General features: G+C 43.6%; 1 pseudogene; it reads left to right on the plus strand.

The window, feature by feature from the left end:
- The first annotated feature begins 2422 nt into the window (after positions 1–2422).
- On the plus strand, positions 2423–2653 carry LOC144596208 (U6 snRNA-associated Sm-like protein LSm6 pseudogene; annotated as a pseudogene).
- The last annotated feature ends 24376 nt before the right edge of the window (positions 2654–27029 follow it).

Here is a 27029-nt window from a genome sequence, read left to right on the forward strand (position 1 = left end):
CCCCCTGCCACATTAGTTTAAATCCTCCCCAACAGCACTAGCAAACACTCCCCCAAGGACATTGGTTCCATTCCAGCCCAGGTGCAGACCGTCCTGTTTGTACTGGTCCCACCTCCACCAGAACTGGTTCCAATGTCCTAGAAATTTGAATCCCTCCCCCTTGCACCATTTTTCAAGCCACGTATTCATCTGTAATATCCTCCTATTTCTACTCTGACTAGCACTAATCTTCTGTTATCTCTATTCAACCATCAGGAATATTTCTCAAGGAAATAAATACCCTGCAATATTTGTTGGATGAAACATTTACCCCATTATTCTATGACTGGCACGAAAATTATATCGTGCCAGTCATAGATGCTATGACTATCCGAAAATAACTGAAAGGTTTGGGTTTAGGTTTAGATTTTTTATTGTCACATGTACTGAGGTACCGTGAAAAGCATTCTTTTAAATGCTATCCAATCAAATCAGATAATACTATACATAAATACAATCAAGCTAAACTCAAGCAAAGGGAAAGATACTGAGTATGGAATATAATTCTCAGCATTGTAGTACACCAGTTCCAGAGACAAATCCAATGTCTGCAATAGGGTAGAGGTGTATCAGACAGTACCCTAGTTTGTGGAAGAACTGTTCAGAAGCCTGATAACAGAGTGGGAGAAGCTGTTCCTGAGTCTGGTGGGAACTGCTTTCAAGCTTCTTAATCTTCTGCCTGACTGGAGCTCGGAGAAGGAGTAATCACTGGGAAGAGAACAGTGCTGTTGATGTTTAATTGAAAGACTACTAATACAGACGTTTGGACTAAATAGCCAGAGAAAATAGCTCAAGCTTCATCATATCTTTGGTTAAATTTAAATTCAGTTAACTAAATAATCTTGAATTTAAAAATAAGATTATTCTCAAAACTGGTGACTACAAAACCACTGGATTTGTCATAAAATTAATCTGGTTCACTATTATCCTTCAGAGAAGGAAATCTACTTCTTCACTTGGGCTGGCTTGTATGTCTGACAGACCAATCAATTATATTAAACGTGCTGCATTAAAATGTAATAAGAATAAAGCCTAAGAGACTGCCTGGCATGGATCGAGGCACAGACATGACAAAGCCATTCCCAACCCAGCCAACCTGTCAAAGGAACAACCGAATCCACCTGCCTAACTTTCGACAGGTGTCCCAAAGACAAACCAAACAACAGCGTGACATAACTGTGTTCACTGAATTATATGTTTCAGCCAATGTCCCAGACACTTTCATCACAACTTCTGCATGTGTCCTATCAGACATACTGGTTGATCAGAGATGGCAACACAATGGTATGTGGTCTGGAGGAAATGGTTTTGGAAGTCTCCAACGCTGATTCCAAACTCTTTTATGTCTTATGGCTTTAGGTCAAACGTGGACAAGGAAGATTGGTGATTCGTACCATCCCTCAGTTGATGAATCAACACCCCTCAATGTTGAATCATATTTGGAAAAAGCATTGAAACAAAACAGGGGCATAAATTATAATCTGGGTGGGAATTTCAAAATCCATTACCAAGAATAGGTCAACAGCAATACTGCAGAAGACACCAATAGAATTTTTCATAATGTTCCATAAGTGCTCTTAACAATCAATTTTCCATTTCAAACAATCGCTCACTACATAATCTAACACGATAGAATCTCCAGCTCCAATAATACAGATAGGTCACAATCTTACAGTAAGAAGATATCTAAGGATACAAAAGACTTCAAACAGTTTCAAGGGTACAAAGTCAAAATTCAAAGTCAAGGCTTCAGCCTGAAGAAGGAACTTGACCCTAAATGTCTTCTGTACATTTTCCTCCAAAGATGCTGCCTGACCCAATGAGTTCTTCCAGCAGTTTGTTTTTTGATCAAGATTCCAGCATCTGCAGTCTCTTGTATCTCGAGTTTAAATGATCTCAGATCCTTATTTAATATTTTCCCTCTTCCCTTAAATCTCGGCTCTCTAGTTTTGGACACCAGTAGCCTGGGATAAATACTATGCCACCTATACTCATAACTTTATTAACCTCTATAAAGTCACCAGGGCCAGATTAAGCTCGTGCGGGGCCCGTACCATATGTTATAAAGGGGCCTTAAATACGGGACAAGGTGACGTCACCGCCTCATAAGGAGTATTTTTAATTTCCATGTTTTAATTATTCAATCTCTTTGGCGTCTCTCAAACACTAACCCAACCCCCAAGGTGTGCCAACTTCCTCACTCCCAAATACGGGACAAGGTGACGTCACCGCCCCGTGCCCCATGTGACTTCATCCAGCCAGCGTCCACGTGCTCCTGCTCCACTAATGGCGGCCGCCCAGGCCGGGAGGCGGGTTGCTATGCAACCTCAGCCGTATTCGAATCAAGCCATCAGTGGACCGTGCACAGGCTGAAGGATGCAAAATGAGCCTGCAAAAGCAAACACCCAGCGATTTTCTAAAACAAATCATAGGAAGGCCAGTGGTGGTTAAACTGAACTCGGGTGTGGATTACCGAGGTGTTTTAGCTTGTTTGGATGGATATATGAACATAGCACTGGAACAGGCAGAAGAATATGTAAACGGTCAGCTTAAGAACAAATATGGAGATGCATTTATTCGAGGCAACAACGTGTTGTACAAGAAAAGACTTTAGATAATGTTGTAGACTGAAGATTGATTTTTGATTTGAAAGGCATAATTTTTTTAATGTAACAGAACTTTTCTTTAACTCTTTTGAAAATTTAGTTTTCTACACTGGTGCTTTTTCGAAAAAGAATGATTTAATCCCTATCTTAGTTTGGTTTACCAGATAATGGCTGTGATGTATGGTTCAAACGTGATGTCTTATTCTGACTGGTACTGGCGTATTTTGGAAGTATTGTGTACAATTAAAGGAACATGTATGGCGAGTCCGAAAACTTGTTGGTTGTAGAAGAAGTTTATTGCAGCCGCAATATTCGAATACAGAGTTAAACAACAAGGTAAAGGACAACCATCAAAAACTTACTGTCTTCTTCGAAGACTTCGCCGAACTGAACATTTCGGGCGCCAAAAGCGCACATGACCACGCTGGCCAATCAGCGATGTCGCTCCCTGGACCAATCCCCATGGTCGCGTTCACACGTGACCTCGCTGGCCAATCCGAGGGTTCGACGACCTGGACCATTCTCTATGGTCGCTACATGACCCCTCCCAGAACCCGAGGTGCGGAACCTAGCAGGGAGCCGGATTTCGCGACCATAACGAGTACGGAGAGGGACAGCCTGAACCACAGGAGCCGGGGGTTCCGGACTTGGCGGGACTGCCAGAACGGGGGGTCCTGGAGGAACTGCCGGAACGGGGGGTCCTGGAGGAACTGCCGGAACGGGGGGTCCTGGACTGAGCGGAACTAACGGAGGTCGGCCTCTCCTAGGGGTTTGACCGACCAGGACTGGTTGATCCGGATCCAAATGTGCAGGTTTGAGCCGGGACACCGAGACGAGCTCACTCTTGCCGCACATGTCTAAGGTGAAGGTAGCCATTCCCTTACGCAAAACCCGGAACGGCCCTTGATAGACCCTCTGCAACGGGGCGCGATGGGAATCTTTTCGCAGAAAAACAAACTCACAGTCCTTCAGGGAAGGCGGTTCATGTACCATGGGACACCCATGACGTGAAGTCGGAACTGGAGCCAGGGAGCCCACCCGTTCCCGGAGAGATGCTAACACTGATGGGACTGTAGGCAGCTGGTCTGAAGGGTCCGGAAACAAATCTCCGGGTACTCGAAGTGTCGAGCCATATACTAGCTCCGCGGACGACGCACCGAGATCTAGCTTAGGAGCAGTCCGGATGCCCAAAAGAACCCAGGGGAGCTGGTCTACCCAGTCCGGGCCTTCAAGCCTTGCACTGAGGGACGCCTTAAGTTGACGGTGGAACCTTTCTACGAGTCCATTTGCCTGGGGGTGATATGCAGTAGTGGGTTGTAACTTGGAACCGTACAGTTCTGCGAGCGCGGCCCAGAGGGACGAAGTGAACTGTGGCCCTCTGTCAGTGGTAATAACTGCCGGGACCCCGAAACGAGCTACCCAATGAAGGGCCAAAGTCCTAGCACAAGACGCTGACGAAATATCAGACAATGGGAAAGCCTCTGGCCACCGGGTGAACCGATCCACCACCGTGAGGAGGTGGGTGTAGCCCCGGGAGGAAGGCAAAGGCCCGACCAAATCCACGTGGATGTGGAAAAAACGAACTGCTGGGACCTCGAAATCCTGTACGGGGGGCTGGACATGGCGCTGGACTTTAGCGGTCTGACAGGGAACGCAGGAACGCGCCCAACCCGCTACCTGTTTCCTTAGGCCATGCCAGACAAACCGAGCTGCTACCAAAGCAGAGGTGGAGCGGATGGACGGGTGCACCAGCCCATGAATGGCATCGAAAACCCGGCGCTGAAGGGAGGGCGGTACTACCGGCCTGGGACGGGGAAGAGAAACATCGCACCAGACTTTTGTGCCTTCCGACCCACAAGCTACCTGGGCCAACTTCAATCCCGAAGTGGTGGACTGGTATGCCGAAGCGGTATCCGCTAGAAGCTGTGCCTCCGCAAGCTCCTGGGGATCCACCTCGCAGTCCACCGCCGAAATAGGGGAAAAAGCAGGTCTAGACAGGGCGTCCGCGACATGACGGACATCGGTGGTAAATTCGGAGATAGCAGTCAGGTGCCGCTGCTGGCGGGCCGACCATGGGTCAGACAATTTTAAAAATGCAAATGTTAATGGTTTGTGGTCCGTAAAGGCCACAAATGGGCGGCCCTCAAGGAAGTACCTGAAATGACGAACAGCTAAATAGAGAGCCAGAAGCTCTCGGTCAAATGCGCTATACTTCAGCTCAGCCGAATTTAGTTGCCGGCTGAAAAATGCTAAAGGCTGCCAACGGCCACCGATCTGCTGCTCCAGAAAACGGGAGGGCCTTCGGTGCGGATGTGATGGACCACGCCGTGCTTGGCCGAAGACGTGTCAAAACGTTGAATGAGCAGCTCTGGAAACTCCGCCAGGATCTCAGCATACGAGTCAGGGGCCGCGACGACGGCCTGGACAGTAGGGCTGGGCGGGGAGGCGATTGTCGGAGCGACGGGCTCATCTCCGGCGGAGGGTCGGAGGTCGTTACCGCGGACATCAGGGACCAGTGAAAAAGCCCAGAGAAAATCTGCGCCCAGGATCGCTTGTCTGACGTCGGCTATGATGAATGGCCATTCGTACGTGCGGAGGCCTAAAACAAGGGACATCTTCCGTATACCGAAAGTGCGAATGGGGCTGCCATTAACCGCGATGAGGGTGGGACCTGTCTTACCCGATCTGGTTTCGAGGTCGGTCGGCGGCACTATACTGACGATGGCTCCCGTGTCCACCAAAAATTCTGTGTCCGTGAATCGATCATGGACGTAGAGGCGTCGGTTCTGGCCAATCGTAACTGCCCCTATGTACGATCGGCCGAGGCATTTCCCGCGAAGGTACAAGGCGAGCGGCAGTTGCGGGATTCGCTACCCCATCGTAGGTGATAATAGCACCAGCCGCGCTTGTGCGGATCTTTTTGGCGGGCTTTCGGAGAATTGGCGGGAGACGCGGCGCCATCTTGATGTCGCTGTGGCGTGGTCACTGATGTCGAGACCTTGTTGATCGAACCGCTTGCCTTGTTTTTAGCCGCTATGAGCGCGTCCGCTTTCGCTGCATATGCTTCGGGGTCCTTAAAAGAACAATCCGTGAGCAGCAGTCGGACATCCTCAGGAAGCTTCTCTCGGAATGCCTGTTCGAACATAGGGCAATCCGTATGCTCACCGGCTAGCATCATCATTTCGGACATGAGAACGGAAGGCCGTCGGTCTCCAAGATCCGTTAGGTGCAGAAGTCTTGCAGCGCAATCATGCTTATTAAACCCGAAGGTTCGCAGTAACACTTTCTTCATGGCCTCGTACTTGCTTTCCGCAGGTGGATTAACGATGAACCGCATCACGCGCGTGGTCGTCTCCGACGATAGAGCGCTGACGAGGTAGTAATACATCGTGGAGTCGTCCGATATCTTCTTTATATGAAATTGGGCTTCGGTGTGGATAAACCAAGATTGCGGTGCATGCGTCCAAAACAACGGAAGGTGAACGCTTACCGCGCTTAACTCCGGTGTGCCTGGCGCGGCAATCAACAACGAGGCGTCGTGTTCCTGCATAGTCGGTGATCGTCCAGATCACGTCGGGGTCACCAATATGGCGAGTCCGAAAACTTGTTGGTTGTAGAAGAAGTTTATTGCAGCCGCAATATTCGAATACAGAGTTAAACAACAAGGTAAAGGACAACCATCAAAAACTTACTGTCTTCTTCGAAGACTTCGCCGAACTGAACATTTCGGGCGCCAAAAGCGCACATGACCACGCTGGCCAATCAGCGATGTCGCTCCCTGGACCAATCCCCATGGTCGCGTTCACACGTGACCTCGCTGGCCAATCCGAGGGTTCGACGACCTGGACCATTCTCTATGGTCGCTACACATGCATGTTTGGATGAAGCTAATATACTGCTGAAAACATTGTGAATAAAGGACTTGATGTACATGTAAAAAAAAAACCTCCGTTAGGCCGCCTCACGAATAAATTGCCTCGAATAAATGCATCCGATTTCAAGCATTTAGCGTGGGGCCGTCGAAAGTGTGGGGCCCGCAGTAAATGCTACTTTTGCTACTATGTTAATCCGGCACTGAAAGTCACTCCTCAGCCAAGTTTAACATAACATCCCAACTTGCACACACAATGTCTCAAATTATGAAGGCAAGCACACCATAAGCTTTTTTTCACCAATCTGTCTAATTGTGTCATCAATTTCTGGTATCTATGTGCTTGTCTCTCAGGGTCTTGCTCTTCAAAAACACTCCTCAGGGCCCTGTCATTCCCTGTATATGTCCTCGCCTAGTATAACTTCCCAAAAAGCACCACTTCACACTAGCCTGAGTTAAATTCTATCAGCCATTTCCTTTCCCAATATCTCCGATGGTCTAGATTTTGTTGTAATAGGCAACCTTCTTCATTGGCCACTATACCGCCAATTTTGGTGTCAACTGCAAACTTACTAACCATGTCATGTACGTTTTCTTTCAAATCATTAATATATAAAATGAACAATAAAGCACCCAGCACTAATTCCTGCAGCACATCACTTGTTACAGGTCTCCAATCTAAAAAGCAACCCTGAAACACCACCCTCTGCCTGCTACCACCAAGCCAATTTTGTGTCCAATTAACACCCATGTATTCTAACCTTCCAGACCAGCCTAGCATACGAGACCTTGCCAGAGGCTTTGCTAAAGCCCGTGTAGGCAATGTCCATTGCCCAGTCCTTGTCAATCCTCTTGGCCATCTCCTCAAAAAATGCAATCAAATTTGAGGTAATGATCTCCCATGAACAAAGCCTATGCTGACTATCCTTAATTGGTCCATGTCATTCGAGATACAAATAAATCCTGTCCTTCAGAAACCTTTCCAGTAACTGATGTAAGGCCTGTAGTTCCCTGGCTTGTCCTTGCAGTCTTTCTTAACTAAAAGGCATAGTGTGGCAGCTGGTAGAACCACTGCCTTACAATGCCAGAGACCCAGTTACGATCCTGACCTCGGGTGCTGTCTGTATGGAGTTTGCACACCCGCCCTGTGGCTACATGGGTTTTCTCTGGGTACTCCAGTTTTTTTCCCATATCCCGAAGATATGCAGGTTTGTAGGTTAATTGGCCTCTGTAAAATTGGCCCTAATGTGCAGGCAGTGGATATACAGTAAAAGTGGGGTAACAGAACTAGTGTGATTGGATGATCAATGGTCAGCATGGACTTGGTGGGCTGAAGGGCCTGTTTCCACGTCATATTTTTAAACTAAAACTAAAACCCATCCTCCAGTCTTCTGGTACCTCACTCACACGATTGAACAACAATAAGAACAGTGATCAGTGACAACTTTTATTCCACCCTACCATAATATTACCTACAATTATGGATGTAATCGCTCTGCTGAAATTTGGCATGGACAGCCAAAGTCACTTTCGACTCAAAGAAGAGGGAGAATTAAAATACAGATCCTTTTAGCAAACTGCAAATGGTTTCCTATCGTAATCAGAATATGAATTCCTCTTGGCAGCAACAACATCGGTAAATGAGAACCGAAGATGGTGGACATCAATCCAGACATCGCGGGATGGGCAGCAAGTCAGGACTGCAAGACACTGACTGTTCAATAATGTAATTAGTTAAGTAAATTTGGAATTACAAAGAAAACTAATAAAAACAAAACTAGTAATAAAGCCACTTGATTGGTGTGTAAAAACCCACCCAGTTTTTCTCATGTTGACTGAAGGAAATCTTAGTTCTGGCTAATATACAATACAATACAATACAATACAATATATCTTTATTGTCATTGTACCCAGGGGTACAACGAGATTGGGAATGCGCCTCCCATACGATGCAATAATTTAGGTAATTTAGACAGCAGCAACCCAACGAAACGAAACAGTTGTAACAGTTTTGGACAGGGTAAAGTGCAAGTTGATCTATGCGTTGTGGCCGTCCGGCTCAGCAGGACCGGTTCATAGCAGCTATGGCCCTGGGGATGAAGCTGTTCCTGAGTCTGGAGGTGCGGGCATAGAAGGCCTTGTATCGTCTGCCCGATGGAAGGAGTTCGAACAGACTGTTGCAGGGGTGTGAAGAGTCTTTGTGGATGCTGGTGGCTTTTCTGAGGCATCGTGTGTTGTAGATGCCCTCCAGAGCTTTCCTTTCTGCCTCCGTGCAGCTGAGGTATCACACAGGGATGCCATGCGTTAGGATGCTCTCGTTTACGTTTACGTTTTTACTGATCCTCCCAATTCAGATGCAATTAAGGTACAGCTGACAATTGCATGCCTTATCACTGATATTGACATCAATGAATTGAAATATTAGCAAAAATATCAAGAAGGAAAGGAAACTTTTAAGGCAATCGGCAAAAGAACAGGAGGGAAATCAAATAATAACGTTTCATACGATGCAAGCTGGTATGATCCGAAATGTGCAGCCTGTTAGGGATTGAATAATTAAGTGAAGAGGAAATATTTGCAGAGCCATGGGGTGGTGCAGGAAAGTGGAATTAGTAGGATTGTTCTTTCACACTGCCAGCAGAGACATGCTGCTGCAATCATGTCACATCGTCCAATAACTCTAAATTATTTAACTGAACTAGGCAGGTTGCAATGTCAATTCAGGAAATGGCATTTCCTTTAATAATGCGCACTGATCATGACTGCTAGAAATATGTTGAAGCAGCAATGGTAGCAATGTGAAAATGCATGCAAATTGAAAGCAGAAATTAAAGAGACATTTGGACTGGTAATTTAGTTCGCGTTTATGTGCAGGAAGGAACTGGAGATGCTGGTTTAAACCGAAGATAGACACAAAATGCTGGAGTAACTTTGGCAGAACAAGCAGCATCTCTGGAGAGAAGGAATAGGTGACGTTTCAGGTTGAGACCCTTCTTCAGACCTGAAGAAAGGTCTCGACCCGAAATGTCATCCATTCCTTCTCTCCAGAGATGCTGCCTGTCCTGTTGAGTTACTCCAGCATTTTTGTCTATCTTTAGTTTAGTTTTTTGCCAGGTGTACTGAGGTACAGTAAAAAGCTTTTGTCGATGCTAACCAGTCAGCGGATAGACATGATTACAGTCGAGCCATCCACAGTGTACAGATATATGATAAAGGAAATAATGTGAATAACGTTTAGCACATTTTAAAGCCAGTAAAATCCAATCAAAGATGGACTTCACGTGGATACAAGGTACATGGATAGGAAAGGTTTAAAGGGTTATGGGCCAAGCGCGGGGCAGGTGGGACTCATGTGGATGGGGCCTGTTGGTCAGCATGAGTAAGTTGGGCCGAAGAGCCTGTTTCCACTCAGTGTGACTCTAAGGCAGGACCACAACAGTAAATGGACATTTTCAACTAAGGACAATGTTGCCATGAGTCTGAAGAAAGGTCGCAACCCAAAACCTCATCTGTCCATTTCCCTCCACTGCTGCTACCTCATCTGTTCAATCCCTCCAGCAGTTTGTTTGTTGCTCAGGGTTCCAGTATCTGCAGTCTCTTGTGCCTCCGTGGGTCTTTGAGGGGATTGTTCCGTGGACGCTCACTTCATCAGGGAGAAATATTGAGCTTTTGATCTTAAAGCCAATTTAATCTAAACAGGATTGTGAATCTGAAGAGAGGGTAATCTCACAATCTAAAATCATAGACAGCTGGATTCACTGCACACAGCAATATCCCGTCATTGAAGGTATTTATTCACAAAATGCTGGAGTAACTCAGCAGGTCAGGCAGCATCTCAGGAGAGAAGGAATGGGTGACATTTCGGGTCGAGACCCTTCTTCAGACTGATGTCAGGGGGGCGGGACAAAGGAAGGATATAGGTGGAGACAGCAAGATAGAGGGAGATCTGGGAAGGGGGAGGGGAAGAGAGGGACAGAGAGACTATCTAAAGTTGGAGAAGTCGATGTTCATACCACTGGGCTGCAAGCTGCCCAGGCGAAATATGAGGTGCTGTTCCTCCACATGCTCTCCCGTCATTGAAAGACATTGAGGATAGTGCAGGCGTGGTCAGTCCACGTGTTACAGCAGTAACTAAACCGTGCCACAGAACCAATACCACATAGGAATTGCCTTGGCATGTAAATGGCAAGAAGAGACACAAATGTCCCCCATTAGTGGGCTGAGACATCCAATAGATGAAAAGCTCAGTCGGTCAGTACTTACTGAGAACTTCAGTGACTTACTGAGTCATTATTTACTGAAATAATTAGGAGAAAGCTGCTTGAAGAATGGGCTCCGCACCCTCTATTGAAACAACTGGCTCGATTAATCGTAGTGACCTACAGCGAAATATTAATTACAATGCAGCTTGGTGCTTTCTTTTCATTGAAAATAACTCCATAACTTCCAGAGATACACGTCTTTTTATTGTCAAAGGCATAACCATTCACATCAAATACCTTTGTAAATTGCAAGAGTACCTGAAACTATAGTCTTGTTCACATAAAAATGGTTAAAAGTAACAAGCCATTATTGAGATTTGGAGGGAATTTAGGAGATCCAGGGTGAAATAGATTGGGTGCTGGAAGAGGGGAGAAGTATGAGGAGAACAGTTCATGGAGGTGATTGAACCTTACCTGTTGCTCGGTCTCATTACAAATACAATTTGGTGGTCTATACCTGAATGGCTCTTCACTTAAAGTCATAGAGTCTTGCAGTACAGAAACTGGCACTCCAGCCCAACTCATCCATGCCGACCAATATGCCCTATATAAGCTAGTCTTATTTACCTGCGTTTGACCCATATCCTTCGAAACCTTTCCTATCCATATATCTGTCCAATTGCCTTTCGAATGCTATTATAGTATCTGCCTTAACTACCTTCTGTGTCATCTCGTTCAATACACCCACCATCCTCTGAATGAAAACTCAAAAAGAAAATAGTAATGTAATAATCACCAATTAAAATGAAAAATATACTTTGGAAATTTGAAATAACAGTTGATGTTTGTATACAAATAGGAAAGACTATCTGTTTGAATGTGACCTTTCAATCAGAACCGTTGCGTGATATTTGAAAACGGCCCTGCAAGAGAAAGTAAATGCAAATAAAATCAGTTTGTTTTCATTCCTGGAAGACATGGGTTTAAAATCTCATCATGCGAGGTACAGTAAAATAAGTAAATAAATCTAGAATTAGTCTCAGTAAAGATGGCCATGAAACTGTCAGATTGTTGTAAATTAGTGGAGACACAAGGAACTACAGATGCTGGAATGTTAAGCAAAACAGAATGCTGGAGGAACTCAAGGGGTCAGGCAGCATCTGTGGAGGTAATGGGCAGATGATGTTTTGTGTCAGGACCTTTCTTCAGACTGTGTTCTTATAGCACTGTGAGTTTTGCAGTTGTTAATATATGTCTTGTTCACTAATAAAATTGTACATCCTGACCTGGTCTTAATGGTATGTGATTGACTCTTCTGTACTCTAAAGTGGTCTTCGGGACAAGCATTGAAGAATACGAAACCGGCTTTTCCAGCATCATTCCCAAACTGCAGGGAACTTTTCCAATTTAGTTTAGTTTAGTTTAGTTCAGAGATACAGCATGGAAACAGGCCCTCGAGCCCATGCTGACCAATGATAACCAGTTCACACTAGTTCTGTGTTATCCCACGATCACATCCTGCACACTATTGGCAACTTACAGAAGCCAATTAACCTATGGAGAACGTACAAAATCTGCACAGACAGCACCCATGGTCAGAGTCAAACCCAGATCTCTGGCGCTGTAAGGAGGCATCTCTACTGCTGTGCCACTGTGCCACTCAGTAATGAATTAAAAAGGAAACTCCTTTGTAACCCACTGATTGTGGATTGTGGATCCCCATTGGAAATTACTTTTAACTTTGCCACATGAGGAAGAAGCAGAGTGTTTATCTCAGTGGAATGAATGTTTGCAGGAGGAGGAGAGCATCCACGAACCATCGGATTGCCATCCAGACTTATATACAGAAAGTGAATGGTGCTAACAGAGATCAACCCACTTCTGGTAGATTGTGCAATTATCAGGAAAGTAAAACAGGAGCTATACAAACTGCCTCAGGCCATTCTCAGTGAAGATAACCAAGGATTTCGCTTTCTCATTGCCCTGTGGCATTCCGGACACCAACGGCAGCTGGTTATTAACACATTCACTAAATAGCCCTGTGCATTATTCATCAGAGCCATCAATCCATCACTTTGCCATAGAACCAGAGCATCAGCAAGAAGATAAGGCACAAAGAGCAAGAGTAACTCGGCGGGTCAGACAGCATCTCTGGAGGAAAAAGGATGGGTGTCATTTCAGGTCGGGGCCCTACTTCAGACTGAATGTAGACGGGATGAAACTGGAGGTAAGAAAAGGCCAGAACAAAGCAGGACCACCAACAGTTGTCGAGGGTGGAGCCCACACTGGCCCATTGTTGGCTGGGGAAAAGGTGATAACGAATGGATACAAGGATGCGAACAGTGGAACTAGTAGGACAACTAGGGTGGGGGGCAGGGGGAGGGAGGGAATGCAAGGGTTACTTGAAATTAGAGAAACCAAGACCACTTGGGTGTCTTTGTACATCTGGGGAGGAGATGATAAGCATCCATTCTCAGCTCCTTCCTACTAAATGGGATGAGTTGCACTCACCAACCTCACACAATACTTATCTCATCTGCTCTCCCACCAGCAGGAATTACAATACAATACAAACAATACAATACAAACTTTATTGTCATTGTGCAGTGTACAAGTACAGAGACAACGAAATGCAGTTAGCATCTTAACCAGAGTGCATGCGATGGAATAGTAAAACATATAATATATACAGTAATTCAGTAGCGGTAGTGGAAATACCGGTGAGCGAGATCAGTCACTGATGGGAGGAGCGCCCGAGGGGGGGTTGGGGGGGGGGGGGGGATTGACACACCTGACAGCTGAATGTCATGAAGTTCCTAAACTTGATGAAGTTATCACTCTTAGTCAATATACTCCTTTGTTTACCATCACCCCTCCCCTCCCCCACCTCCCTCCCCCCCCCCCACCCCCCCCCCCACCTCCCACCACCCCCACCCCCATGCAATGCCCCCTCCTTCCCCATGCTCTTCTGCACATATCTGATCCTGCTTAAGATAACACCCCTTCCAAATGTGCAAGGCTAATCTGCTCTTGGCTGTGCATTATCTTCAGTAAAGTCCCTGATGGAAGGGTTTTAAACTGGTGTCAGTACTTTGCCTGTTGGATAGACAGTTTTATCTTCAACTGGTCACTACTTACAGACTCTGTAACTATGGGGCCAATAATCAATAATTGGGCCAGGAACTGACAACCCAAAGATCATGAGTTCAGACCAAATCAAGTTGAACAGAGGATACTGTCATATGCACAAGGATGGTGAAGTAAAGTTACAAGGAAAATCTTGCTTGCAGCAGCCTCACAGGCACATCGACTCAGCAACGTTAAAAATATAAATTATTAATAAATCACACATAAATTCTGCAAGTCAGTGAAAAGAAAAACAGCTATGCACAAAAAACAAGACATTAGTGCAAAGCACAATTAGAGTTAGAAACAATTCTTTGGCAGTGCAAGAGATGGTTTATAGCGTTCGGTTGCCGATGTATGATTAGAATTGTTGGTTCAAGAACATGCATGATAAATCGTGAAGTCCAGTAAATCTGGTCATTTATGGGTTAGCGCAGTATGATCAAACATTAAATATCATCACTGTTGTTAGCACGGTGGCGCAGCGGTAGAGTTGCTGCCTTACAGCGAATGCAGCGCCGGAGACTCAGGTTCGATCCTGACTACGGGCACCGTCTGTACGGAGTTTGTCCGTTCTCCCCGTGGGTTTTCTCCGAGATCTTCGGTTTCCTCCCACACTCCAAAGACGTACAGGTATGTAGGTTAATTGGCTGGGCAAATGTAAAAATTGTCCCTAGTGGGTGTAGGATAGTGTTAATGTGCGGGGATCGCTGGGCGGCACGGACCGGGTGGGCCGAAGGGCCTGTTTCTGCACTGTATCTCTAAATCTAAAATCTAGATTCATATCTTACAAGGAAGGGAATCTGCAACTTCGATCCTTGCGTTATTTCTACAACATCCGTCTAACACTACATGGTTGACCACTGATAATTCAGGGTAAGGAACCCAACAAGTGCTGCTGTCCAATGTTGTCCTTATCTCAAGAGTAATCTAACTTAAAAACAGACCCAGACAGTAAAGGCATTGCAGGAAATTGTACCTATCACTTTTGCTGCAACAATCAGATTGGACGCATAGAGTCTCTTGCCCAGAGTAGGGGAATCGAGAACCAGAGTACATAGGTTTAAGGTCAAGGGGGAAAGGTTTAATAGGAATCTGAAGGGGTAACATTTTCACAGAAAGGGTGGCAGGTGTATGGAATAAGCTGCCAGAGGAGGTAGTTGAGGCAGGGACTATTGCGCCATTCAAGCAACAATTAGACAGGTACATGGATAGGACAGGTTTGGAGCAATATTGGCCAAATGCAGGCAGGTGGAACTAGTGTAGATGGGACATGTTGGTCATTGTGGGCAAGTTGAGCTGAAGGGCCTGTTTCCACGCTGTTTAACTCTATGTCTCTATGGATCATTTGTGCATCAAGAGGTGAAATTGCAGCAAAATGCCCAGTTGATAGCAGAATAGCAGAATAAGACCAGATGTGCAGAAAAAAAACAATCTCTAAATACCCAAGGCTTAAAAAAGAATGCTCAAGATCCTTTCAACCCGTTGGGCTGTATGCAGATTGGGTATTGGAAGAAGAAATCATCAATATAGCATGTTTCCAGTTCAATTTATTATCAGATTCTCAACAGGCATTACTTCTCTATGGGTGTGATAGGGAGTATTTCACTCTTGACTTCTCCTTTCTATTTACACAATGTATGCAGGAGCCTCAGTATTTGCCATGTTACTTCTGGAGAACAAAATGCTTTCCAATTCTGGTTCCCATTGTTGGTATCAAGCACCGTAAGGTTGGGTGTGGATGGCCTGGTGCAAAATAAAATCCCAGCTATCCTGTTCAATTCTGTGCTTCATTGCCAAAATCAGACAAACGCCCAATCCATCTTTTTTTTGTATTCCTTCCTTAGCCACTGTTCTTCGTTGGGACTGTGAAATAATGTTATCTGGAAATAAAAACAGAACATGGTAAATTAAGAGAGGCACAGACGGAATAGACAGTCGGAACCCTTTTCCCAGTGTAGAAAAATCAAATACCAGAGGGAATAGCTTTAAGGAAAGAGGGACAAAGTTTAAAGGAGACGGGCAGGGCAAGTTTTTTTTACACAGAGGATGGTGAGTGCCTGTAACGTGCTGCTAGGGGTGGTGGTTGAGGCAGATACGTTAGTGGCATTTAAGAGACTTTTGGATGGGCTTATGGACGTGCAGGGAATTGAGGGTATGGATTATGTGCAGGCAGATAAGATTTGGTCTTGGCATCTTGGTTACTGATGATCAACCTTGATCATATTGAATGGCAGTGCTGGTTCGAAGGGCTGAATGGCCTACTCCTGCACCTATTGTCTTTGTTTCAATGTTCAGCTCACACATAGTGGACCAAAGGGCCTGTTCTTTTGCTGTACATTGCTCTATGTTATCTATCCATTACATCAAGCAACAGGATAACGACTGTTCAATGTTGACCTGAAACATTAATTATATTTCCCTATCCACAAATACTGCTTAACCTGCTGATATTTTCTGTTTTTATTCCTGATACGCAGCATCTGAATTTTTCTTCTTTTCAGGTGTTGAATAAGGGCTATTCTATAACTATTGGCCTGTGATCTTTAAGATGCCATTGAAACCTGTTCAAAATGGCTTCTTCTTCAAAGAATCTTACACCCACAAACAGCTATGGCTTTGTTTGCATCAAACCTGGGTGGATTATAAATCTATCCCCCAGAGATAAAGGGCACAACGCCTAATCCGCCGCATTAAGGAATCTCACAATCCTATTGTTTATGTGACAGTTGAAGAAGTGAAGCATAACCTTGTGGCACTGCCTCCATTTCACTGCCTTCAAAGTACCAGTATTACATTTCATAAATTATGGACACCAAAGAGGCTGAAATGAAATCATTCTTCAATAAGCTTGCCTCATTTTTTCCCAATTGCCATGACTTATCCTACACGGGTGCTAACAAAGGAAATGAGCTCTTTGTGCAAACCCAAATACTGTCACTGCTGCTTATTGTATACTGTTTAAACGGAGTTCCACTCAGAAGATCTAAATATTTATCTGCAGAGCTACTGTTCGCAGCTTATATAAACTCATGACTGGAGAGCGTAGCCTACATATTTTTAGTTAATTAGGTATTTTATAGGGATGACACAGCCTAGCTGCTGTGCAGATACTAATTCCCAACTGCAGTCCTGCGCGCACAGAACTCAAATTAATATTTCAAAAGTAACAGCGGATGAAAATGTCAAAGGGATTGTGCATTAATCAATCCTTTATTGACTACAGGGTATAAACCTGGAGGTTTCATTCTGGATTAAAACACCTGGAGTTAATTATTGCACTTCCCTCTAATTCTAGGCTCTAATTCACCCTGCCTCTATTGCCAGCCTACAGACTTTGTACTTGTATCTTAAAGCCAACAGACCTGATCCTGGTGTTATAAGACCACATGGATCTTGTGGGGTTTTTTTGTGTCTTCTTAACCACGCAGTTATGATGTTGCCAGACAGGAGACCTGCATTCAATGCAGTGATTGTTTGTTGCTATAGCTACCAAGGGCCTTTGCAGCTTGCTGTCACTTAACTATCCATTTGGGATAATTACTTATTTCCATCCAGACGACATGTTCGTGAAACATATTTGCATCAGGTGAAGTCTCATGAGATATTCCATTGACGTGACATCAGAACAATTTGTTCCATCCAAATATTTATTTCAGAATGTGGAAATATCACATTCCCTGAGATATTGAGTAAGAGATATAAATAAACAAATGATTTATATGCTTTTTAAAAAATATATATATTTCTCCAATTATAATTTTGCCTGAATTTCGTAAATATTCAAGGTAGACACTATTTGGGACTCAAAACACACTGACATGGATATTCAACTGTATAGGCATATTTGCAACAGCACGATGAAATTGACAATGTATTTTTACCAGAATAAATATCTATATTGATACTTCCTGGTGATTCTTCGGCATTCTGAAGACTTGTCTGAGCGATTCAAAGCAGATATTGTCGTTGTGCACCTGATACAATTTCAGCATCAGATGTTCATCCAGTGATGTGACTTTTCCTTTAAAGCAAGGCCAGGGAAATTAGTCCAAGTTCTGCTAGGAATGAGCATTAACGACTGGCGGTCACTCCTGGGTCAACAGATCATCTTGTCATGCAGTATCGGACTTGGAGCTTGCTGATATAATTCCCATACATATCATAATCATAATCATAATCATAATCATAATCATAATCATAATCATAATCATAATCATAATCATAATCATAATCATAATCATAATCATAATCATAATCATAATCATACTTTATTAGCCAAGTATGTTTTGCAACCTACGAGGAATTTCATTTGCCATACAGTCATAACGATAAAAAGCAACAGAACACAAAATACATTTTAACATGAACATCCACCACACTGACTCCTCCGCATTCCTCACTGTGATGGAAGGCGACATTTTTTTTCAATTTCTCCCTTATTTGTCCCCCAGCGTTCAGGGGCCTCTAACCTTCCGTTGACGGGACAATCTTACTCCCATAGCAGGCAGCAGGCCTTCCTCGTCAGGGCGATCAAGCTCCTGCATTGGGGGGGAGTCTCGGCTCCCCCGCACCGGGCGATCTACCCCGGTTTGGGTTAGTCTAACGTTGTGCGGCTTTTGGAGCTTCCCGACGTCAGTCTCAACCCGAGACTGTGAGCTCCTTGATGTTAAGGTCCGCAGGCCGCAGTTGGAGCGTCGATCCCAGGCAAGGGATCGTACGCTCTGATGGTAAGTCCACACCCTGCGGTGAGGCTCAAAGTCAGTCCCGAGCATGACCTCCAGCTCCATGATGTTAGGCCGCAGAGCGTCAGGAGATACGATCCGGAAAACAATCGCACCTCCGGTGAAGGCTGTGGCCTAAGTGAGTACGAGTTCAGGTGAAGAGACTCAACAAGCCGACTTTGAAACTGGTACGACTTGGGTGGGGGAAGGATGGAGAGAGAGGGAAGGCAAGGGTTACTTGAAGTTAGAAGATTAAATATTCATACCACTGGGTTGTAAGCTGCCCAAGAGACAACCCACATTGGTCTTGCTACAGGAAGAATGTCATTAAACTGGAATAGGTGCAAAAAAGATTCACAAGGATGTTACCAGGACTGGAAACCTTACGTTATAAGGAGGGTCTAGATAGGCTGGGACTTTTTTTACCTGATACATAGATGGCTTAAGGGTGATCTCGCAGATGAATATAAAATTATGGGAGGGGGGGACATAGATAAAGTGAAAGGTCATAGTCTTTCCCCAAAGATGGAGGAGTCTAAAACTTGAGGACGTAGGTTTATATTGAAAGGCTATGAATTCAAAAGGGACCTGAGGGGGAACTTTTCCACACAGAGGGCATTGCCTACATTGAACAAGCTGCCAGACAAAACTGTAGAGGCCGATACAATTGTAATATTTAAAAGACATTGGCCAGGTATGTGGACAGGAAAGGTTTAGTGGGATGTGGTCAAATGCAGCAAAAGGGACTAGCTCTGATAGGTAACTTGGTCGGCAGGGACCTTGGAACAAAGAGCCTTCTTCTCTGCTGTATAGCTCTATGTTTCTATATGTTAAAGAAAGAAACTGAATGAATCCAACTCTCACCCACCACAGGAAGCAAACAACAACTAGCAGGTACAGAATGAATCCCACACTCTCACACTACACCAGGGACTGGCAGGCACTGAATGAACCCTATATGCTCACACCAGACTGGAGACTGTTAGCTGGAAGAGTGCAAAGTGAATGCGACATTCCCAGAACATACTGGATCAAGGGTGAATCCCACACTCTCAGATATTCCCTCAAAATACTGGATACAGACTGAATTCCACACTGTCACACATTCCCAGATAATGTTAGACGTGGAATGAATCCCACACTCGTGCACATTCTTGGAAAAATCCCAGTTGCAGAGAGAATCGTATATTTGAATACGGATCACCGGCTGGAAAAGTACAGAGTGAGTCTTAGCTCGTCACTCCAGCAACTGATGGGTTCAGGATGAATCCCACACGCTCATATTCTATCGGAGGTTTACACAAATCCCACTCCCACACTCAGTTATGGAACAATTCAGTTTTGCAGACTATTCTCAGCGACTGATGGGGAATGAGCCCCAGGGACATTCCCTACAAAGGCTGGGTAGACTGGGATTGTTTTCCCTGGAGTGAAAGAAACATAGAAAATAGATGCAGGAGTAGGCCATTCGGCTCTTCGAGCCAGCACCGCCATTCAATAGGATCATGGCTGATCATCCAAAATCAGTACCCTGTTCCTGCTTTCTCCCCACAAGAGCTATATCTGAAGGGCCTGTCCCACTTTAGGCGATTTTAAGGCAACTGCCGGCGACTAGGCTGTCGCTGACAGTTCGCCGGGGTGTCGCGGGCATGATCAAGAGGAGTCTTCCAAGAATCATAGTGGATCTCAGCGCATCTCTGAGAAATCAACCGGAGTGAAATTTCCCAGCGACAGCTGGCTTGTCGCCAGGTATCGTTGCTTATTGCGGGTGCTGACGCATGCTGTCTCCAGGTTTGCTAGGTTCTCTTAGATGCATTTAGAAGCACATTATATTAAAATAAGTAAAGTCATTTCAAGATACCATAAAATCCTTGTGTTTAACCAATTTATTTACCGTCAGGACATTTGACAGGTAGATTGGAGGCAACAGTTTGACGGTCAGGTAAGCGTGGGAATTTTTGTGTTGTATGGCCATCAGCAATTACATTAAAGTAGGCTCCCAACCCAGATATGCAACCCAGAAACCAGATATGCATCTCCCGTACATTTTCAAAGAATGCCCACACACTTTTCACAAAAATCCATTTAACCACTTTTTAAATTAAATTTGTTAATACTTCTATTAGTAAACTGGAAGTCAATCCAGTTTATGCCTTGTTACCGTGAAGCTTGGTTTTCAAGTAACCCGGGCAAGATGTTATATTTCAAAACTCTCAAGTACTTACCGACTTGTCAGTGATTTCAGCGAAAATTAAGACGCCGGAGAAGCATTGACAGCGTGGGAATTTCACGATGTTTCCAAAGACGGTATAATCTCGACCTGACTCGGCATTGTCGTGGTCATTGTCGTCGGTAAGTGAAAATTTCGGCGATCTGCTACGACTTTGACAGTCGCCGGCAGTCGCCTAAAAAATCGCCTAAGTGTTACAGGCCCTTGACTCTTTCTTGAATACATCAGAGATTGAGGAGTGACCTTACAGAAGTTTATAAAACCATGAGGGATGGTCGCAGCCTTTAGTCCACGGTTACAGATTTCTAAAAGTAGAGAGTTGAAGTTTAGAGGGGAAAATTTTAAAGTAGACCTGAGGAGTGAATTTTTCAAACAGAGGGTGGTGGGTATATGGAACAAGCTGCCAGAAATGGTAGAGGTAGGTCCAATTTTTTATAAGGAGCCTAAAAAGCAATCGTCAGTCCAAATAACGGCCTCTCTACATTCCAAACCTTAACAGCAGCAGCATTCACTACCAATTCACCTGTGTGATCATAATACAATGTATGAATCTCAAGGAAGGGTCAAGACCCAAAATATCTATGTTCTCCAGAGATGCTGCCTGACTTGCTGAATTACTCCAGCCCTTTGTGCCCTGTTATGAATTTCCGATCATCCATGATATTCATATCATCCTTTGATAAAATAACCCATTTGTATGTTGTTTTAAAATAAACACACAATAATGTCAAGGGTTATGGGGAGAAGGCAGGAGAATGGGGTTAGGGGGTGAGATAGAGCCATGATTAAATGGCGGAGTAGACTTGATGGTTGGTCTGGTCTAATTTTGCTCCTATCACTTATCGCCTTATGACCTTATGATGTGTGTGTGTGTGTGTGTGTGTGTGTGTGTGTGTGTGTGTGCGTGTGTGTGTGTGTGTGTGTGTGTGTGTGTGTGTGTGTGTGTGTGTGTGTGTGTGTGTGTGTGTGTGTGTGTGTGTGTGTGTGTGTGTGTGTGCACACGCACACAAGTGTGTTTACAGAGAACTATGTTTACATATCCGTTTTGCTACTGCAAGTAAGAATTTCATTGTTCCATTTCGGGGCATATGACAATAAAACTTGATTTGACTCTTAGAACAAAGTCTTGACTCTTGACTTTTGATCCCCATTGACTGCAACTAAAAGAAGACAAAGGCTGTATCCAGAAATGCTCCAATTAATATATTCCTGGCCATAATTATTACAAACAGTTCTTAAATAAAATCAAAAGCAAAGAACTACAATATATTTCAAAGGATTAGATTGTGATCTTATGTGTCACAAAGTCACAGACAGAAACAGCACAGATAAATATGTCACCATATGTATTAAAGAGACTCCTTTAATATCAAAGTAATTAATCATTCAACATAAACAAAATGTTCTAACATGACAGATCGGCAGCAAGAAAACCCATATTATTTAGGTTCAAATAATACCTGTAGATGGAGAAGAGACCACTGAGTCACAGCAGTAGCAGCTGAACCTGATCAGATGTTGAGGTAGCAGCGTAGAGGGCTCAGAGCGATAAGGTTAGAGAGCAAAAAATATTAAATTGGCACCTCTGAATATGGGAAGATACACATGAAAAATCCACATGTACGTTTGTTTGCACAATAATGAGAATTCTGCAGGTAAAACATTTAATGCGGAAGATATTTAATGTAATTGAATCATTTTCTTTAAGAAACTGTGCAAGTATTAAAGTTGTATTCATGTTTCTTGAATAGGTCATTGCCTTCAGGTCATTGCCTGGATCTTTGAAGTGAGATTGAGATACTTTTATTGTCACATGTGACGAGTCACAGTGAGATGCCTTGTTTTGCATACCGGGGCATAGAAAGAGTTGCCACGTAAATGGCGCCGACAAAATTGCAAAATATATATTTTTTTGCCCCAGTGGTCCCCCCCTCCCCCACCTTAGTTCTCGATGCCCCCCACACTCCCCCCTCCCCCAACCCCTCCCCCACTGTTGCTTACAACCCATCACCCCATGAACTATTTCATGGACAAATTAAGGGCAGCCACAATGAAAGAATTTAATAAAAATCCCCAAGCATCCATCTAAATGGACACAACTGTGAAGTAGGTAAATTACATCAATGCAGTTTAAAACAAATCCGGACAGTATAAAATATCTGGGCATTAAAATATCTAAAAACCCCCAAACCCTTTTTTAAATTAACTTTATCGAAAGGTTGAACAAGCTAAAGGAGAACATAGAGAAATGGAGGACGTTGCCTATTTCCTTGATTGGCCGCGTGAACGCATTAAAGATGGTCTCCCTGCCGAGATTTCTGTATTTATTTCAGAATGTCCCTATTTTTATCCCCAAATCCTGCTTTAAGTTAATCGATTCTATCATTATTCCATTTATTTAGGGATATAAAGCACACAGGATCTCAAAAGCTTATCTTCAAAAAACAAGGGAACATGGGGGACTGGGGATACCGTGCTTTTTATATTACTATTGGGCGGCCAATGTTAGAGTCATGGTATACTGGCAATATGACTTGTGAAAATTACCTTGACTCATGTTTTTGTGTTTTTGTCTTTTTTGTTACATTGTAGTTATGTTTTTCTTTTAAATTTATCCGTTTGTTTTTTGTTTGTTTGTTTTCATGATTATGTAGGGAAGGGGAGGGGTGGGGTTTACTGTTGTTGTTATATGCACTGTTAATTAAACTAAAAATTAAAAAAATAAACATTTAAAAAAAAATGTAGTGTGCATAATAATGCATCTTGGATAACATGTTGAAAGTAATTTTGCCTCAAATGATTGCAAAGGAATGGGTCTGGAGGATACATTTGAAAAGCTTTATGATGCCAATAATGTTTTGTGGAATGGTGGATTTTGGCATCCTGCCCGTTCAGTGCCCCACAGATGTAATTCACGGCAGAGCCGATCGAATAAGTGATCGAACAAATTAATTTCTGCATATAACTAGCTGTGCGGAAAAACTACTATCATTTAAAACAATGCATTCCCGCCTTGCAATATGACGCATTTTATTGTGCATATTTTAATTTTTCTGCCAAAAAGAAATTCATCATGAGGAAGTATTTGAAACATAGAAACATAGAAAATAGATGCAGGAGCAGGCTTTTCGGCCATTCAAGCCAGCACCGCCATTCAATATGATCATGGCTGATCATCTAAAATCAGGACCCCGTTCCGGCCCCATAGCTGAAGCGTCCACGTCGCGGGGCTGGAAACTGGAAGTGTCCTGAGCCCATTCTGCTACCACCACCATCTATTGTACAAGCGATGGCTCCCACTGATTGTCGGCGGAAGCTTGCGCCCTTTTCAGGACGGATGATGACAGTGATGTAACATTTAAAACATGGATAATGGACACGAAAGAAGAAGTACCCCGTTCCTGCTTTTTCCTCATATCCCTTGATTCCGTTAGCCCTAAGAACTATATCTAACTCTCTCTTGAAAACATCCAGTGAATTGGCCTCCACTGCCTTCTGTGGCAGAGAACCACAACTCTCTGGGTGAAAAAGTTTTTCCTCATCTCAGTCCTAAATATCCTACCCCTTATTCTTAAACTGTGACCCCTGGTTCCTGACCCCCCCCCCTCCAACATTGGGAACATTTTTCCTGCAACTAGCCTGTCCAATCCCTTAAGAATGTTATGTTTCTATAAGATCCGCTCTCATCCTTCTAAATTCCAGTGAATATAACCCCAGTCGATCCATTCTTTGAAAAAAAATATTAATTTGTTAGTTTTAGAATTCTTCTGAAATTCCATCATTGTTTGTTTGAAAAGTCAGGAGCATTACTCCCAAAAGCTGTAGGGCTTTTTCTAGTGTGTGAATGACAAAGGTTATGTGAACTGTTCATCAATACTCAGCTTACATGTGGTAAAAGAATAGAAAATCTCACATTGAATAACAGGCAAGACACAGTTGGATGATGAAAGAGCCACAAAATTACTTAATGCTTTACTCGTGCACCTCTCTCATTTTTCTGACACCATCCTTGCATTTAACGATCATTTAGCAATACAAATCATTATATGGCAGAATATTTTTGCACAGGTAGAAAACCCAAAAGGTATAGACATATTTCTGGAAAAACATTAAGAAAATAAGCAAGTGCATGACATGAATGCAAGACGCTCTGTTTGAAAAAATATTAATCCATGAGTTTGACTTTGACAAGTGGAAATTATCTTCTTCTTGCTCCATTTTTAGTTTAAGGGTTAGGTGTTTTTGTACCTTCGTTATTACTTATTGGAAGTTTGTCACCTTTGTGGCAAAATACAAACCCTTCATAGCCTTTATATTAAACATATTCACATTGGGTTATGGGGTACTGAATATAACATTCATCAATGATCACTGGATCACCTAGCCTGCACATTTGCTCAGATTTTCATTGGAAAACTACAGCTCCCAAGAATAGATCTGGCTCATCATGATTTGTATTAGTGAGCCTACTGCCTTCAGCAAAACAGTAGCATAGCCCTGGAGACAGACCTACACATTTAAGTCTGGCACCTTAGAACTAAGGAAACTTTTCTTAATCTTAGAGATAAATTAAGGATACTCAACAGATTTTAAATAAATCTAATTTATATTTCTATTACTTTGCAAGGATTAATTGAGGAGCAATGTCTTATGTTTGGTCCAATCCAATTCCCTATTGAAGGTCCTGATTGATTATGTTTCACCACCACCTCAGGCAGTACAATCCTGTTCCTAAATACTCTCTGAGTAAGAAGACCTTTCCTTAGCTTCCTTTTATCTGTTGCCCAAATTTTAATGCTAATGTCTTTGCTACTAGAAGCAGCTTTTTTCTATCTACTACTTGCAAATCATCTTTTAACCTTCTTTGCTCCAAGGAGAAAACTCCTGAAACTATTCAAGTAAATTTCCTTGCACCTTCTCTGGCATCTACATCCTTGCCAAAGTCTGGCTACCAGAATAGCACGCATAATTCTATTTGTGGTCTTTTCAATCGTTTGTACTGTTTCAACACAGTTTCCTTGAATATGTCTTGTATACCTCTATTTATGAAACCCAGTATCCCATACATCACACGAACCATTTTCAGAATTCCCCTCCATAAATATACATAAATATGTGTGTGCTTGCATAGCCTTCAGAACTGTGACAGTATTTTATATAGTTTTTCTTTTTTTTTCCTCCTAAACCTAATCATTTCACACTTCTCCATATTAAACTTCATCTGCCACTTCATTGTCCATTCAGCCGGATGATCTACTGTAAGTTTTCTTGCAGTCCATTACTACCTTCCACACCGTTTATCAAACTTTCAAGCTTTGCGTCATCTGCAAATATGAACATTTTACCCTGCACACCTATGTCTAAGTCAATGACACCAGTCGATAACACAGTAGTCCATGCACTTCCCCCGAGAGAACACTGGAGTTACAGAAGTTTACAACTGGGTGGGCAGTGACTGCTACTGTTTTTAGAGTGGCGCACGATTGACATACTGTGGCTACATGCTAAACTTTCAAAGACAACCATGTTCCTTCAGTTTTTGCCTCAGTTTGCCTCACACCACTTCATCAATCATCTCCAGTTAATCACAATTCAGCGGGTTGTCTTTACTCCTTGAGCACTGTTCCACCTTCATCGCCATTATAATCAAATTCTAATGAAAAGCTATTGCCATGAAATTTTAACCCCACATTTCACTCTCCTGAAATACTCCTTGTCCTACTAAGTGCTTCTGGAAAGTTCTTTTTTTAAATATTTCAGATTGCCAGCATTTGTGTCTTTGGCTTTCTGCTAATCAATATGTGTATAAAATCTTGAGAGGAATAGATCGGGTAAATGCACAGAGTCTCTTGCCCAGAGTAGGGGAATCGAGGACCAGAGGACATAGGTTCAAGGTGAAGGGGAAAAGATTTAAAAGGAATCTGAGGGGTAACTTTTTCACACAAAGGGTGATGGGTGCATGAATCAAGCTGCCAGATGTGGTCGTTGAGGCTGGGACTATCCCAACGTTTAAGAAAAAGTTAGACAGGTATATGGATAGGACAGGTTTGGAGGGATATGGACCTAGCGCAGGCAGGTGGGACTAGTGTAGCTGGGACATGTTGGCCGGTGTAGGCAAGTTGGGTCGAAGGGCCTGTTTCCACACTGTATCACTCTACAACTCTCTGCCTCTATGATTTGATGCCGTTTTGGCGAGACAATGCTTGGCAACTATTTTAGCCAGTGTTCATT

Source organism: Rhinoraja longicauda, chromosome 8, assembly GCF_053455715.1.
Source record: "Rhinoraja longicauda isolate Sanriku21f chromosome 8, sRhiLon1.1, whole genome shotgun sequence".
Taxonomy (NCBI): Eukaryota; Metazoa; Chordata; class Chondrichthyes; order Rajiformes; family Arhynchobatidae; genus Rhinoraja; species Rhinoraja longicauda.